Below are 17,738 nucleotides of genomic sequence, written 5' to 3'. Positions count from 1 at the left end.
AATAATCCTTGTGACTGCTAAAAGATCTTTAAAAAATGTGATGAACTTACTCAGACAGAGCCCAAACATTCTTCTTTCCTAAACTCCAGAATTTATGTCAAATTCCCAGTCCTTTAGTACAATAATTCACAATTAAATTATTCAAAGCATGTTAAGATAGCTTTATAATAAGCATTAAACACAAATAGTGCAAGCACCTTCAAAGAATCTGCTTACTTTCTGAAATTTTCTTAAGATTCAGTATTGTGAAAAAATGGATGATTGTGAAACAAAATCAAAATGCTGTGACCCGTTTTCGAAATGGGGTTGCTGCAGCCACAACGCAGAGTACTAACTACTATACAATCATGGTAATTTAAGCAAGCCAGGTAGGAATCGAACCTACAATCTTCTGATCCGTAGTCAGACGCGTTATCCATTGTGCCACTGGCCCACATGTTTTGTAGTAATTGAAGGGTCTTTCCTGTTTTTGAGCCTTTTTTCAGAGTTTTATGGTTATTGAAGTATATACAGAATCACATTTTGGAAATTGACTGTACACTATCTGCAGGGATTGCTTCCCAAAAACGTTTTAGGTAAAATAATCCTTGTGACTGCTAAAAGATCTTTAAAAAATGTGATGAACTTACTCAGACAGAGCCCAAACATTCTTCTTTCCTGAATTCCAGAATTTATGTCAAATTCCCAGTCCTTTAGTACAATAATTCACAATTAAATTATTCAAAGCATGTTAAGATAGCTTTATAATAAGCATTAAACACAAATAGTGCAAGCACCTTCAAAGAATCTGCTTACTTTCTGAAATTTTCTTAAGATTCAGTATTGTGAAAAAATGGATGATTGTGAAACAAAATCAAAATGCTGTGAACCGTTTTCAAAATGGGGTTGCTGCAGCCACAAAGCAGAGTACTAACTACTATACAATCACGGCAATTTAAGCGAGCCAGGTAGGAGTCAAACCTACAATCTTCTGATCTATAGTCAGACGCGTTATCCATTGCCCACTGTCCCAGGTGTCTTGTAGCAATTGAAGAGTCTTTCCTGTTTTTGAGCCTGTTTTAAAGTTTTATGTTTATTGAAGTATATACAGAATCACATTTTGGAAATTGACTGTACACTATCTGCAGGGATTGCTTCCCAAAAATGTTTTAGGTACAATAATCCTTGTGACTGCTAAAAGATCTTTAAAAAATGTAATGAACTTACTCAGACAGAGCCCAAACATTCTTCTTTCCTGAATTCTAGAATTTATGTCAAATTCCCAGTACTTTAGTACAATAATTCACAATTAAATTATTCAAAGCATGTTAAGATAGCTTTATAATAAGCATTAAACACAAATAGTGCAAGCACCTTCAAAGAATCTGCTTACTTTCTGAAATTTTCTTAAGATTCAGTATTGTGAAAAAATGGATGATTGAGAAACAAAATCAAAATGCCGTGACCCGGATTCAAACCGGGGTTGCTGCGGCCACAATGCAGAGTACTAACCACTGTACGATGACGGCAATTTTAGTGAGCCAGGTAGGAGTAGAACCTACAATCTACAGATCCATAGTCAGACACGTTAGCCATTGCCCACTGTCCTGGGTGTCTTGTAGTAATTGAAGTGTCTTTCCTGTTTTTGAGCCTGTTTTCAGAATTTTATGGTTATTGAAGTATATACAGAATCACATTTTGGAAATTGACTGTACACTATCTGCAGGGATTGTTTCCCAAAAACGTTTTAGGTAAAATAATCCTTGTGACTGCTATAAGAGATTTAAAAAATGTGATGAACTTACTCTGACAGAGCCCAAACATTCTTCTTTTCTGAATTCTAGAATTTATGTCAAATTCCAAGTACTTTAGTACAATAATTCACAATTAAATTATTCAAAGCATGTTAAGATAGCTTTATAATAAGCATTAAACACAAATAGTGCAAGCACCTTCAAAGAATCTGCTTACTTTCTGAAATTTTCTTAAGATTCAGTATTGTGAAAAAATGGATGATTGAGAAACAAAATCAAAATGCTGTGACCCAGATTCGAACCAGGGTTGCTGCGGCCACAACGCAGAGTACTAACCACTATACGATCACGGCAATTTAAGCGAGCCAGGTAGGAGTCGAACCTACAATCTACAGATCCATAGTCAGACACGTTATCCATTGCCCACTGTCCCGGGGGTCTTGTAGTAATTGAAGTGTCTTTCCTGTTTTTGAGCCTGTTTTCAGAATTTTATGGTTATTGAAGTATATACAGAATCACATTTTGGTAATTGACTGTACACTATCTGCAGGGATTGTTTCCCAAAATCGTTTTAGGTAAAATAATCCTTGTGACTGCTAAAAGATCTTTAAAAAATGAGGATGAACTAACTCAGACAGAGCCCAAACATTCTTCTTTCCTGAATTCCAGAACTTATGTCAAATTCCCAGTCCTTTAGTACAATAATTCACAATTAAATTATTCAAAGCATGTTAAGATAGCTTTATAATAAGCATTAAACACAAATAGTGCAAGCACCTTCAAAGAATCTGCTTACTTTCTGAAATTTTCTTAAGATTCAGTATTGTGAAAAAATGGATGATTGAGAAACAAAATCAAAATGCCGTTACCCGGATTCAAACCGGGGTTGCTGCGGCCACAATGCAGAGTACTAACCACTGTACGATGACGGCAATTTTAGTGAGCCAGGTAGGAGTAGAACCTACAATCTACAGATCCATAGTCAGACACGTTAGCCATTGCCCACTGTCCCGGGTGTATTGTAGTAATTGAAGTGTCTTTCCTGTTTTTGAGCCTGTTTTCAGAATTTTATGGTTATTGAAGTATATACAGAATCACATTTTGGAAATTGACTGTACACTATCTGCAGGGATTGTTTCCCAAAAACGTTTTAGGTAAAATAATCCTTGTGACTGCTATAAGAGATTTAAAAAATGTGATGAACTTACTCTGACAGAGCCCAAACATTCTTCTTTTCTGAATTCTAGAATTTATGTCAAATTCCAAGTACTTTAGTACAATAATTCACAATTAAATTATTCAAAGCATGTTAAGATAGCTTTATAATAAGCATTAAACACAAATAGTGCAAGCACCTTCAAAGAATCTGCTTACTTTCTGAAATTTTCTTAAGATTCAGTATTGTGAAAAAATGGATGATTGAGAAACAAAATCAAAATGCCGTGACCCAGATTCGAACCGGGGTTGCTGCGGCCACAACGCAGAGTACTAACCACTATACGATCACGGCAATTTAAGCGAGCCAGGTAGGAGTCGAACCTACAATCTACAGATCCATAGTCAGACACGTTATCCATTGCCCACTGTCCCGGGGGTCTTGTAGTAATTGAAGTGTCTTTCCTGTTTTTGAGCCTGTTTTCAGAATTTTATGGTTATTGAAGTATATACAGAATCACATTTTGGTAATTGACTGTACACTATCTGCAGGGATTGTTTCCCAAAAACGTTTTAGGTACAATAATCTTTGTGACTACTAAAAGATCTTTAAAAAATGAGGATGAACTAACTCAGACAGAGCCCAAACATTCTTCTTTCCTGAATTCCAGAATTTATGTCAAATTCCCAGTCCTTTAGTACAATAATTCACAATTAAATTATTCAAAGCATGTTAAGATAGCTTTATAATAAGCATTAAACACAAATAGTGCAAGCACCTTCAAAGAATCTGCTTACTTTCTGAAATTTTCTTAAGATTCAGTATTGTGAAAAAATGGATGATTGAGAAACAAAATCAAAATGCCGTGACCCAGATTCGAACCAGGGTTGCTGCGGCCACAACGCAGAGTACTAACCACTATACGATCACGGCAATTTAAGTGAGCCAGGTAGGAGTCGAACCTACAATCTACAGATCCATAGTCAGACACGTTATCCATTGCCCACTGTCCCGGGGGTCTTGTAGTAATTGAAGTGTCTTTCCTGTTTTTGAGCCTGTTTTCAGAATTTTATGGTTATTGAAGTATATACAGAATCACATTTTGGTAATTGACTGTACACTATCTGCAGGGATTGTTTCCCAAAAACGTTTTAGGTAAAATAATCCTTGTGACTGCTAAAAGATCTTTAAAAAATGAGGATGAACTAACTCAGACAGAGCCCAAACATTCTTCTTTCCTGAATTCCAGAACTTATGTCAAATTCCCAGTCCTTTAGTACAATAATTCACAATTAAATTATTCAAAGCATGTTAAGATAGCTTTATAATAAGCATTAAACACAAATAGTGCAAGCACCTTCAAAGAATCTGCTTACTTTCTGAAATTTTCTTAAGATTCAGTATTGTGAAAAAATGGATGATTGTGAAACAAAATCAAAATGCTGTGACCCGTTTTCGAACCGGGGTTGCTGCGGCCACAACGCAGAGTACTAACCACTATACGATCACATCAATTTAAGCGAGCCAGGTAGGAGTCGAACCTACAAACTTATGATCCGTAGTCAGACACGTTATCTATTGCGCCACTGGCCCAGGTGCCCTGTAGTAATTGAAGTGTCTTTCCTGTTTTTGAGCCAGTTTTGGAGTTTTATGGTTATTGAAGTATATACAGAATCACATTTTGGAAATTGACTGTACACTATCTGCAGGGATTGTTTCCCAAAAACGTTTTAGGTAAAATAATCCTTGTGACTGCTAAAAGATCTTTAAAAAATGTGATGAACTTACTCAGACAGAGCCCAAACATTCTTCTTTCCTAAATTCCAGAATTTATGTCAAATTCCCAGTCCTTTAGTACAATAATTCACAATTAAATTATTCAAAGCATGTTAAGATAGCTTTATAATAAGCATTAAACACAAATAGTGCAAGCACCTTCAAAGAATCTGCTTACTTTCTGAAATTTTCTTAAGATTCAGTATTGTGAAAAAATGGATGATTGAGAAACAAAATCAAAATGCCGTGACCCAGATTCGAACCGGGGTTGCTGCGGCCACAACGCAGAGTACTAACCACTATACGATCACGGCAATTTAAGCGAGACAGGTAGGAGTCGAACCTACAATCTACAGATCCATAGTCAGACACGTTATCCATTGCCCACTGTCCCGGGGGTCTTGTAGTAATTGAAGTGTCTTTCCTGTTTTTGAGCCTGTTTTCAGAATTTTATGGTTATTGAAGTATATACAGAATCACATTTTGGTAATTGACTGTACACTATCTGCAGGGATTGTTTCCCAAAAACGTTTTAGGTAAAATAATCCTTGTGACTGCTAAAAGATCTTTAAAAAATGAGGATGAACTAACTCAGACAGAGCCCAAACATTCTTCTTTCCTGAATTCCAGAACTTATGTCAAATTCCCAGTCCTTTAGTACAATAATTCACAATTAAATTATTCAAAGCATGTTAAGATAGCTTTATAATAAGCATTAAACACAAATAGTGCAAGCACCTTCAAAGAATCTGCTTACTTTCTGAAATTTTCTTAAGATTCAGTATTGTGAAAAAATGGATGATTGTGAAACAAAATCAAAATGCTGTGACCCGTTTTCGAACCGGGGTTGCTGCGGCCACAACGCAGAGTACTAACCACTATACGATCACGTCAATTTAAGCGAGCCAGGTAGGAGTCGAACCTACAAACTTATGATCCGTAGTCAGACACGTTATCTATTGCGCCACTGGCCCAGGTGCCCTGTAGTAATTGAAGTGTCTTTCCTGTTTTTGAGCCAGTTTTGGAGTTTTATGGTTATTGAAGTATATACAGAATCACATTTTGGAAATTGACTGTACACTATCTGCAGGGATTGTTTCCCAAAAATGTTTTAGGTAAAATAATCCTTGTGACTGCTAAAAGATCTTTAAAAAATGTGATGAATTTACTCAGACAGAGCCCAAACATTCTTCTTTCCTGAATTCCAGAATTTATGTCAAATTCCCAGTCCTTTAGTACAATAATTCACAATTAAATTATTCAAAGCATGTTAAGATAGCTTTATAATAAGCATTAAACACAAATAGTGCAAGCACCTTCAAAGAATCTGCTTACTTTCTGAAATTTTCTTAAGATTCAGTATTGTGAAAAAATGGATGATTGTGAAACAAAATCAAAATGCTGTGAACCGTTTTCAAAATGGGGTTGCTGCAGCCACAACACAGAGTACTAACTACTATACAATCACGGCAATTTAAGCGAGCCAAGTAGGAGTCGAACCTACAATCTTCTGATCTATAGTCAGACGCGTTATCCATTGCCCACTGTCCCAGGTGTCTTGTAGCAATTGAAGAGTCTTCCCTGTTTTTGAGCCTGTTTTAAAGTTTTATGGTTATTGAAGTATATACAGAATCACATTTTGGAAATTGACTGTACACTATCTGCAAGGATTGTTTCCCAAAAATGTTTTAGGTACAATAATCCTTGTGACTGCTAAAAGATCTTTAAAAAATGTAATGAACTTACTCAGACAGAGCCCAAACATTCTTCTTTCCTGAATTCTAGAATTTATGTCAAATTCCCAGTCCTTTAGTAAAATAATTCACAATTAAATTATTCAAAGCATGTTAAGATAGCTTTATAATAAGCATTAAACACAAATAGTGCAAGCACCTTCAAAGAATCTGCTTACTTTCTGAAATTTTCTTAAGATTCAGTATTGTGAAAAAATGGATGATTGAGAAACAAAATCAAAATGCCGTGACCCGGATTCAAACCGGGGTTGCTGCGGCCACAACGCAGAGTACTAACCACTATACGATGACGGCAATTTTAGTGAGCCAGGTAGGAGTAGAACCTACAATCTACAGATCCATAGTCAGACACGTTAGCCATTGCCCACTGTCCCGGGTGTATTGTAGTAATTGAAGTGTCTTTCCTGTTTTTGAGCCTGTTTTCAGAATTTTATGGTTATTGAAGTATATACAGAATCACATTTTGGAAATTGACTGTACACTATCTGCAGGGATTGTTTCCCAAAAACGTTTTAGGTAAAATAATCCTTGTGACTGCTATAAGAGATTTAAAAAATGTGATGAACTTACTCTGACAGAGCCCAAACATTCTTCTTTTCTGAATTCTAGAATTTATGTCAAATTCCAAGTACTTTAGTACAATAATTCACAATTAAATTATTCAAAGCATGTTAAGATAGCTTTATAATAAGCATTAAACACAAATAGTGCAAGCACCTTCAAAGAATCTGCTTACTTTCTGAAATTTTCTTAAGATTCAGTATTGTGAAAAAATGGATGATTGAGAAACAAAATCAAAATGCCGTGACCCAGATTCGAACCGGGGTTGCTGCGGCCACAACGCAGAGTACTAACCACTATACGATCACGGCAATTTAAGCGAGCCAGGTAGGAGTCGAACCTACAATCTACAGATCCATAGTCAGACACGTTATCCATTGCCCACTGTCCCGGGGGTCTTGTAGTAATTGAAGTGTCTTTCCTGTTTTTGAGCCTGTTTTCAGAATTTTATGGTTATTGAAGTATATACAGAATCACATTTTGGTAATTGACTGTACACTATCTGCAGGGATTGTTTCCCAAAAACGTTTTAGGTACAATAATCTTTGTGACTACTAAAAGATCTTTAAAAAATGAGGATGAACTAACTCAGACAGAGCCCAAACATTCTTCTTTCCTGAATTCCAGAATTTATGTCAAATTCCCAGTCCTTTAGTACAATAATTCACAATTAAATTATTCAAAGCATGTTAAGATAGCTTTATAATAAGCATTAAACACAAATAGTGCAAGCACCTTCAAAGAATCTGCTTACTTTCTGAAATTTTCTTAAGATTCAGTATTGTGAAAAAATGGATGATTGTGAAACAAAATCAAAATGCTGTGACCCGTTTTCGAACCGGGGTTGCTGCGGCCACAACGCAGAGTACTAACCACTATACGATCACGTCAATTTAAGCGAGCCAGGTAGGAGTCGAACCTACAAACTTATGAACCGTAGTCAGACACGTTATCTATTGCGCCACTGGCCCAGGTGCCCTGTAGTAATTGAAGTGTCTTTCCTGTTTTTGAGCCAGTTTTGGAGTTTTATGGTTATTGAAGTATATACAGAATCACATTTTGGAAATTGACTGTACACTATCTGCAGGGATTGTTTCCCAAAAACGTTTTAGGTAAAATAATCCTTGTGACTGCTAAAAGATCTTTAAAAAATGTGATGAACTTACTCAGACAGAGCCCAAACATTCTTCTTTCCTAAATTCCAGAATTTATGTCAAATTCCCAGTCCTTTAGTACAATAATTCACAATTAAATTATTCAAAGCATGTTAAGATAGCTTTATAATAAGCATTAAACACAAATAGTGCAAGCACCTTCAAAGAATCTGCTTACTTTCTGAAATTTTCTTAAGATTCAGTATTGTGAAAAAATGGATGATTGTGAAACAAAATCAAAATGCTGTGACCCGTTTTCGAAATGGGGTTGCTGCAGCCACAACGCAGAGAACTAACTACTATACAATCATGGTAACTTAAGCAAGCCAGGTAGGAATCGAACCTACAATCTTCTGATCCGTAGTCAGACGCGTTATCCATTGTGCCCCTGGCCCACATGTTTTGTAGTAATTGAAGCGTCTTTCCTGTTTTTGAGCCTTTTTTCAGAGTTTTATGGTTATTGAAGTATATACAGAATCACATTTTGGAAATTGACTGTACACTATCTGCAGGGATTGCTTCCCAAAAACGTTTTAGGTAAAATAATCCTTGTGACTGCTAAAAGATCTTTAAAAAATGTGATGAACTTACTCAGACAGAGCCCAAACATTCTTCTTTCCTGAATTCCAGAATTTATGTCAAATTCCCAGTCCTTTAGTACAATAATTCACAATTAAATTATTCAAAGCATGTTAAGATAGCTTTATAATAAGCATTAAACACAAATAGTGCAAGCACCTTCAAAGAATCTGCTTACTTTCTGAAATTTTCTTAAGATTCAGTATTGTGAAAAAATGGATGATTGTGAAACAAAATCAAAATGCTGTGAACCGTTTTCAAAATGGGGTTGCTGCAGCCACAAAGCAGAGTACTAACTACTATACAATCACGGCAATTTAAGCGAGCCAGGTAGGAGTCGAACCTACAATCTTCTGATCTATAGTCAGACGCGTTATCCATTGCCCACTGTCCCAGGTGTCTTGTAGCAATTGAAGAGTCTTTCCTGTTTTTGAGCCTGTTTTAAAGTTTTATGGTTATTGAAGTATATACAGAATCACATTTTGGAAATTGACTGTACACTATCTGCAGGGATTGCTTCCCAAAAATGTTTTAGGTACAATAATCCTTGTGACTGCTAAAAGATCTTTAAAAAATGTAATGAACTTACTCAGACAGAGCCCAAACATTCTTCTTTCCTGAATTCTAGAATTTATGTCAAATTCCCAGTACTTTAGTACAATAATTCACAATTAAATTATTCAAAGCATGTTAAGATAGCTTTATAATAAGCATTAAACACAAATAGTGCAAGCACCTTCAAAGAATCTGCTTACTTTCTGAAATTTTCTTAAGATTCAGTATTGTGAAAAAATGGATGATTGAGAAACAAAATCAAAATGCCGTGACCCGGATTCAAACCGGGGTTGCTGCGGCCACAATGCAGAGTACTAACCACTGTACGATGACGGCAATTTTAGTGAGCCAGGTAGGAGTAGAACCTACAATCTACAGATCCATAGTCAGACACGTTAGCCATTGCCCACTGTCCTGGGTGTCTTGTAGTAATTGAAGTGTCTTTCCTGTTTTTGAGCCTGTTTTCAGAATTTTATGGTTATTGAAGTATATACAGAATCACATTTTGGAAATTGACTGTACACTATCTGCAGGGATTGTTTCCCAAAAACGTTTTAGGTAAAATAATCCTTGTGACTGCTATAAGAGATTTAAAAAATGTGATGAACTTACTCTGACAGAGCCCAAACATTCTTCTTTTCTGAATTCTAGAATTTATGTCAAATTCCAAGTACTTTAGTACAATAATTCACAATTAAATTATTCAAAGCATGTTAAGATAGCTTTATAATAAGCATTAAACACAAATAGTGCAAGCACCTTCAAAGAATCTGCTTACTTTCTGAAATTTTCTTAAGATTCAGTATTGTGAAAAAATGGATGATTGAGAAACAAAATCAAAATGCTGTGACCCAGATTCGAACTAGGGTTGCTGCGGCCACAACGCAGAGTACTAACCACTATACGATCACGGCAATTTAAGCGAGCCAGGTAGGAGTCGAACCTACAATCTACAGATCCATAGTCAGACACGTTATCCATTGCCCACTGTCCCGGGGGTCTTGTAGTAATTGAAGTGTCTTTCCTGTTTTTGAGCCTGTTTTCAGAATTTTATGGTTATTGAAGTATATACAGAATCACATTTTGGTAATTGACTGTACACTATCTGCAGGGATTGTTTCCCAAAAACGTTTTAGGTAAAATAATCCTTGTGACTGCTAAAAGATCTTTAAAAAATGAGGATGAACTAACTCAGACAGAGCCCAAACATTCTTCTTTCCTGAATTCCAGAATTTATGTCAAATTCCCAGTCCTTTAGTACAATAATTCACAATTAAATTATTCAAAGCATGTTAAGATAGCTTTATAATAAGCATTAAACACAAATAGTGCAAGCACCTTCAAAGAATCTGCTTACTTTCTGAAATTTTCTTAAGATTCAGTATTGTGAAAAAATGGATGATTGAGAAACAAAATCAAAATGCCGTGACCCAGATTCGAACCAGGGTTGCTGCGGCCACAACGCAGAGTACTAACCACTATACGATCACGGCAATTTAAGTGAGCCAGGTAGGAGTCGAACCTACAATCTACAGATCCATAGTCAGACACGTTATCCATTGCCCACTGTCCCGGGGGTCTTGTAGTAATTGAAGTGTCTTTCCTGTTTTTGAGCCTGTTTTCAGAATTTTATGGTTATTGAAGTATATACAGAATCACATTTTGGTAATTGACTGTACACTATCTGCAGGGATTGTTTCCCAAAAACGTTTTAGGTAAAATAATCCTTGTGACTGCTAAAAGATCTTTAAAAAATGAGGATGAACTAACTCAGACAGAGCCCAAACATTCTTCTTTCCTGAATTCCAGAACTTATGTCAAATTCCCAGTCCTTTAGTACAATAATTCACAATTAAATTATTCAAAGCATGTTAAGATAGCTTTATAATAAGCATTAAACACAAATAGTGCAAGCACCTTCAAAGAATCTGCTTACTTTCTGAAATTTTCTTAAGATTCAGTATTGTGAAAAAATGGATGATTGTGAAACAAAATCAAAATGCTGTGACCCGTTTTCGAACCGGGGTTGCTGCGGCCACAACGCAGAGTACTAACCACTATACGATCACATCAATTTAAGCGAGCCAGGTAGGAGTCGAACCTACAAACTTATGATCCGTAGTCAGACACGTTATCTATTGCGCCACTGGCCCAGGTGCCCTGTAGTAATTGAAGTGTCTTTCCTGTTTTTGAGCCAGTTTTGGAGTTTTATGGTTATTGAAGTATATACAGAATCACATTTTGGAAATTGACTGTACACTATCTGCAGGGATTGTTTCCCAAAAACGTTTTAGGTAAAATAATCCTTGTGACTGCTAAAAGATCTTTAAAAAATGTGATGAACTTACTCAGACAGAGCCCAAACATTCTTCTTTCCTAAATTCCAGAATTTATGTCAAATTCCCAGTCCTTTAGTACAATAATTCACAATTAAATTATTCAAAGCATGTTAAGATAGCTTTATAATAAGCATTAAACACAAATAGTGCAAGCACCTTCAAAGAATCTGCTTACTTTCTGAAATTTTCTTAAGATTCAGTATTGTGAAAAAATGGATGATTGAGAAACAAAATCAAAATGCCGTGACCCAGATTCGAACCGGGGTTGCTGCGGCCACAACGCAGAGTACTAACCACTATACGATCACGGCAATTTAAGCGAGCCAGGTAGGAGTCGAACCTACAATCTACAGATCCATAGTCAGACACGTTATCCATTGCCCACTGTCCCGGGGGTCTTGTAGTAATTGAAGTGTCTTTCCTGTTTTTGAGCCTGTTTTCAGAATTTTATGGTTATTGAAGTATATACAGAATCACATTTTGGTAATTGACTGTACACTATCTGCAGGGATTGTTTCCCAAAAACGTTTTAGGTAAAATAATCCTTGTGACTGCTAAAAGATCTTTAAAAAATGAGGATGAACTAACTCAGACAGAGCCCAAACATTCTTCTTTCCTGAATTCCAGAATTTATGTCAAATTCCCAGTCCTTTAGTACAATAATTCACAATTAAATTATTCAAAGCATGTTAAGATAGCTTTATAATAAGCATTAAACACAAATAGTGCAAGCACCTTCAAAGAATCTGCTTACTTTCTGAAATTTTCTTAAGATTCAGTATTGTGAAAAAATGGATGATTGTGAAACAAAATCAAAATGCTGTGACCCGTTTTCGAACCGGGGTTGCTGCGGCCACAACGCAGAGTACTAACCACTATACGATCACGTCAATTTAAGCGAGCCAGGTAGGAGTCGAACCTACAAACTTATGATCCGTAGTCAGACACGTTATCTATTGCGCCACTGGCCCAGGTGCCCTGTAGTAATTGAAGTGTCTTTCCTGTTTTTGAGCCAGTTTTGGAGTTTTATGGTTATTGAAGTATATACAGAATCACATTTTGGAAATTGACTGTACACTATCTGCAGGGATTGTTTCCCAAAAATGTTTTAGGTAAAATAATCCTTGTGACTGCTAAAAGATCTTTAAAAAATGTGATGAATTTACTCAGACAGAGCCCAAACATTCTTCTTTCCTGAATTCCAGAATTTATGTCAAATTCCCAGTCCTTTAGTACAATAATTCACAATTAAATTATTCAAAGCATGTTAAGATAGCTTTATAATAAGCATTAAACACAAATAGTGCAAGCACCTTCAAAGAATCTGCTTACTTTCTGAAATTTTCTTAAGATTCAGTATTGTGAAAAAATGGATGATTGTGAAACAAAATCAAAATGCTGTGAACCGTTTTCAAAATGGGGTTGCTGCAGCCACAACACAGAGTACTAACTACTATACAATCACGGCAATTTAAGCGAGCCAAGTAGGAGTCGAACCTACAATCTTCTGATCTATAGTCAGACGCGTTATCCATTGCCCACTGTCCCAGGTGTCTTGTAGCAATTGAAGAGTCTTCCCTGTTTTTGAGCCTGTTTTAAAGTTTTATGGTTATTGAAGTATATACAGAATCACATTTTGGAAATTGACTGTACACTATCTGCAAGGATTGTTTCCCAAAAATGTTTTAGGTACAATAATCCTTGTGACTGCTAAAAGATCTTTAAAAAATGTAATGAACTTACTCAGACAGAGCCCAAACATTCTTCTTTCCTGAATTCTAGAATTTATGTCAAATTCCCAGTCCTTTAGTAAAATAATTCACAATTAAATTATTCAAAGCATGTTAAGATAGCTTTATAATAAGCATTAAACACAAATAGTGCAAGCACCTTCAAAGAATCTGCTTACTTTCTGAAATTTTCTTAAGATTCAGTATTGTGAAAAAATGGATGATTGAGAAACAAAATCAAAATGCCGTGACCCGGATTCAAACCGGGGTTGCTGCGGCCACAACGCAGAGTACTAACCACTATACGATGACGGCAATTTTAGTGAGCCAGGTAGGAGTAGAACCTACAATCTACAGATCCATAGTCAGACACGTTAGCCATTGCCCACTGTCCCAGGTGTCTTGTAGTAATTGAAGTGTCTTTCCTGTTTTTGAGCCTGTTTTCAGAATTTTATGGTTATTGAAGTATATACAGAATCACATTTTGGAAATTGACTGTACACTATCTGCAGGGATTGTTTCCCAAAAACGTTTTAGGTAAAATAATCCTTGTGACTGCTAAAAGATCTTTAAAAAATGTGATGAACTTACTCTGACAGAGCCCAAACATTCTTCTTTTCTGAATTCTAGAATTTATGTCAAATTCCAAGTACTTTAGTACAATAATTCACAATTAAATTATTCAAAGCATGTTAAGATAGCTTTATAATAAGCATTAAACACAAATAGTGCAAGCACCTTCAAAGAATCTGCTTACTTTCTGAAATTTTCTTAAGATTCAGTATTGTGAAAAAATGGATGATTGTGAAACAAAATCAAAATGCTGTGACCCGTTTTCGAAATGGGGTTGCTGCAGCCACAACGCAGAGTACTAACTACTATACAATCACAGCAATTTAAGCGAGCCAGGTAGGAGTCAAACCTACAATCTTCTGATCCGTAGTCAGACGCGTTATCCATTGCGCCACTGGCCCTCGTGTTTTGTAGTAATTGAAGTGTCTTTCCTGTTTTTGAGCCTTTTTTCAGAGTTTTATGGTTATTGAAGTATATACAGAATCACATTTTGGAAATTGACTGTACACTATCTGCAGGGATTGCTTCCCAAAAACGTTTTAGGTAAAATAATCCTTGTGACTGCTAAAAGATCTTTAAAAAATGTGATGAACTTACTCAGACAGAGCCCAAACATTCTTCTTTCCTGAATTCCAGAATTTATGTCAAATTCCCAGTCCTTTAGTACAATAATTCACAATTAAATTATTCAAAGCATGTTAAGATAGCTTTATAATAAGCATTAAACACAAATAGTGCAAGCACCTTCAAAGAATCTGCTTACTTTCTGAAATTTTCTTAAGATTCAGTATTGTGAAAAAATGGATGATTGTGAAACAAAATCAAAATGCTGTGAACCGTTTTCAAAATGGGGTTGCTGCAGCCACAACGCAGAGTACTAACTACTATACAATCACAGCAATTTAAGCAAGCCAGGTAGAAGTTGAACCTACAATCTTCTGATCTATAGTCAGATGCGTTATCCATTGCCCACTGTCCCAGGTGTCTTGTAGCAATTGAAGAGTCTTTCCTGTTTTTGAGCCTGTTTTAAAGTTTTATGGTTATTGAAGTATATACAGAATCACATTTTGGAAATTGACTGTACACTATCTGCAGGGATTGTTTCCCAAAAATGTTTTAGGTACAATAATCCTTGTGACTGCTAAAAGATCTTTAAAAAATGTAATGAACTTACTCAGACAGAGCCCAAACATTTTTCTTTCCTGAATTCTTGAATTTATGTCAAATTCCCAGTACTTTAGTACAATAATTCACAATTAAATTATTCAAAGCATGTTAAGATAGCTTTATAATAAGCATTAAACACAAATAGTGCAAGCACCTTCAAAGAATCTGCTTACTTTCTGAAATTTTCTTAAGATTCAGTATTGTGAAAAAATGGATGATTGAGAAACAAAATCAAAATGCCGTGACCCGGATTCAAACCGGGGTTGCTGCGGCCACAATGCAGAGTACTAACCACTGTACGATGATGGCAATTTTAGTGAGCCAGGTAGGAGTAGAACCTACAATCTACAGATCCATAGTCAGACATGTTAGCCATTGCCCACTGTCCCGGGTGTCTTGTAGTAATTGAAGTGTCTTTCCTGTTTTTGAGCCTGTTTTCAGAATTTTATGGTTATTGAAGTATATACAGAATCACATTTTGGAAATTGACTGTACACTATCTGCAGGGATTGTTTCCCAAAAACGTTTTAGGTAAAATAATCCTTGTGACTGCTATAAGAGATTTAAAAAATGTGATGAACTTACTCTGACAGAGCCCAAACATTCTTCTTTTCTGAATTCTAGAATTTATGTCAAATTCCCAGTCCTTTAGTACAATAATTCACAATTAAATTATTCAAAGCATGTTAAGATAGCTTTATAATAAGCATTAAACACAAATAGTGCAAGCACCTTCAAAGAATCTGCTTACTTTCTGAAATTTTCTTAAGATTCAGTATTGTGAAAAAATGGATGATTGAGAAACAAAATCAAAATGCCGTGACCCAGATTCGAACCGGGGTTGCTGCGGCCACAACGCAGAGTACTAACCACCATACGATCACGGCAATTTAAGCGAGCCAGGTAGGAGTCAAACCTACAATCTACAGATCCATAGTCAGACACGTTATCCATTGCCCACTGTCCCGGGGGTCTTGTAGTAATTGAAGTGTCTTTCCTGTTTTTGAGCCTGTTTTCAGAATTTTATGGTTATTGAAGTATATACAGAATCACATTTTGGTAATTGACTGTACACTATCTGCAGGGATTGTTTCCCAAAAACGTTTTAGGTAAAATAATCCTTGTGACTGCTAAAAGATCTTTAAAAAATGAGGATGAACTAACTCAGACAGAGCCCAAACATTCTTCTTTCCTGAATTCCAGAACTTATGTCAAATTCCCAGTCCTTTAGTACAATAATTCACAATTAAATTATTCAAAGCATGTTAAGATAGCTTTATAATAAGCATTAAACACAAATAGTGCAAGCACCTTCAAAGAATCTGCTTACTTTCTGAAATTTTCTTAAGATTCAGTATTGTGAAAAAATGGATGATTGTGAAACAAAATCAAAATGCTGTGACCCGTTTTCGAACCGGGGTTGCTGCGGCCACAACGCAGAGTACTAACCACTATACGATCACGTCAATTTAAGCGAGCCCGGTAGGAGTCGAACCTACAAACTTATGATCCGTAGTCAGACACGTTATCTATTGCGCCACTGGCCCAGGTGCTCTGTAGTAATTGAAGTGTCTTTCCTGTTTTTGAGCCAGTTTTGGAGTTTTATGGTTATTGAAGTATATACAGAATCACATTTTGGAAATTGACTGTACACTATCTGCAGGGATTGTTTCCCAAAAACGTTTTAGGTAAAATAATCCTTGTGACTGCTAAAAGATCTTTAAAAAATGTGATGAACTTACTCAGACAGAGCCCAAACATTCTTCTTTCCTAAATTCCAGAATTTATGTCAAATTCCCAGTCCTTTAGTACAATAATTCACAATTAAATTATTCAAAGCATGTTAAGATAGCTTTATAATAAGCATTAAACACAAATAGTGCAAGCACCTACAAAGAATCTGCTTACTTTCTGAAATTTTCTTAACATTCAGTATTGTGAAAAAATGGATGATTGTGAAACAAAATCAAAATGCTGTGACCCGTTTTCGAAATGGGGTTGCTGCAGCCACAACGCAGAGTACTAACTACTATACAATCATGGTAATTTAAGCAAGCCAGGTAGGAATCGAACCTACAATCTTCTGATCCGTAGTCAGACGCGTTATCCATTGTGCCACTGGCCCACATGTTTTGTAGTAATTGAAGCGTCTTTCCTGTTTTTGAGCCTTTTTTCAGAGTTTTATGGTTATTGAAGTATATACAGAATCACATTTTGGAAATTGACTGTACACTATCTGCAGGGATTGCTTCCCAAAAACGTTTTAGGTAAAATAATCCTTGTGACTGCTAAAAGATCTTTAAAAAATGTGATGAACTTACTCAGACAGAGCCCAAACATTCTTCTTTCCTGAATTCCAGAATTTATGTCAAATTCCCAGTCCTTTAGTACAATAATTCACAATTAAATTATTCAAAGCATGTTAAGATAGCTTTATAATAAGCATTAAACACAAATAGTGCAAGCACCTTCAAAGAATCTGCTTACTTTCTGAAATTTTCTTAAGATTCAGTATTGTGAAAAAATGGATGATTGTGAAACAAAATCAAAATGCTGTGAACCGTTTTCAAAATGGGGTTGCTGCAGCCACAAAGCAGAGTACTAACTACTATACAATCACGGCAATTTAAGCGAGCCAGGTAGGAGTCGAACCTACAATCT

General features: G+C 35.9%; 3 non-coding genes across 3 annotated transcripts; all 3 read right to left on the bottom strand.

Annotated features, from left to right (window-relative positions):
• Positions 1 to 360: 360 nt before the first annotated feature.
• Positions 361 to 433, bottom strand: TRNAR-ACG (transfer RNA arginine (anticodon ACG)). The gene has a single exon. It is a non-coding gene; the product is annotated as a tRNA-Arg (tRNA).
• A 13,805-nt stretch (positions 434 to 14,238) lies between these two features.
• TRNAR-ACG (transfer RNA arginine (anticodon ACG)) lies at positions 14,239 to 14,311 on the bottom strand. The gene has a single exon. It is a non-coding gene; the product is annotated as a tRNA-Arg (tRNA).
• A 2,818-nt stretch (positions 14,312 to 17,129) lies between these two features.
• Positions 17,130 to 17,202, bottom strand: TRNAR-ACG (transfer RNA arginine (anticodon ACG)). The gene has a single exon. It is a non-coding gene; the product is annotated as a tRNA-Arg (tRNA).
• Positions 17,203 to 17,738: the final 536 nt, after the last annotated feature.

Source organism: Taudactylus pleione, unplaced genomic scaffold (assembly GCF_031769625.1).
Source record: "Taudactylus pleione unplaced genomic scaffold, aTauple2 ptg000551l, whole genome shotgun sequence".
NCBI lineage: Eukaryota > Metazoa > Chordata > Amphibia > Anura > Myobatrachidae > Taudactylus > Taudactylus pleione.
Note: the sequence above shows the minus strand (reverse complement) of the source record. Positions and strands in the feature narration are given on the sequence as shown.